Here is a 925-nt window from a genome sequence, read left to right as displayed (position 1 = left end):
CTGCTGGACAGTAACATGCAAGTGATCTGAATTTAGCTTTTATTTTAATCCTGCACTTACAATTAAAGATATATTTGTAGCATTGTAACTTTCCTTAGTTGCCACATGCTTGGCACTTAATGGAATTGTCATATTTTAAGGTGTCTTTGTATATCAGAGAACCAAAAATGTAATATTAAAAATAATAAAAAATGTCTTTAGCTATGATAGGCATGACAAGACCACATACAACTAAACAATAAGCTTCATTTCCTCTCTCTTTCTCTGTCAGTCTTTTCATTACTGAAATGAACCCATATACTTATTTCACACTTACTGTTGCATTATTTCTAATGTATTACTAATCAAAACACAATAGTAACTGTAATTTTTAATTTTGCCTTAAAGCACTAACGAGAAATGTTACTTATTGCTGCAATATGAAGTAATATTTTTAGATGTAAGCATTAATATTCTTTTTCTATTCAAGAACATGTTTGCTGTTCTTCACACACTGAACTTCATTTTATGCAAAAGACCTTTTGTCTTCATTATCATACTAATTAAGCAAAGTACAGAAAATTACTGTAGTGGAGTAACAACTCATTTAACTCCAGTTTTTCCTTTGATATGTTCTTCAAGGGTGTAAGTGATGTCTTCCTCTGATTCATGTTCCTCTTCAGTGTCTTATTATAAAGGATTATCATATTGGTGTCCCACATTTTGCATGTTCCTTGACTTATTTTTGGTTGCATGTGTTTGTGATGTACAAGAGGGTAATTCCAGACTGGCACATTTTGGCATAAAACTGATTGATTATTTTGCAAGTTTTTAAGTAATTAGTAGTGACGAGAGGAATGCTACTTTTCGTTTGTTTTAGCAAAGATAAAGATATGATTTTGAAGTGAAATAATTTCCATTAATGATGTTTCTGTGTGTGTGTGTG

The sequence above is a fragment of the Penaeus monodon genome, chromosome 21 (genome assembly GCF_015228065.2).
Source record: "Penaeus monodon isolate SGIC_2016 chromosome 21, NSTDA_Pmon_1, whole genome shotgun sequence".
Taxonomy (NCBI): domain Eukaryota; kingdom Metazoa; phylum Arthropoda; class Malacostraca; order Decapoda; family Penaeidae; genus Penaeus; species Penaeus monodon.
Note: the sequence above shows the minus strand (reverse complement) of the source record.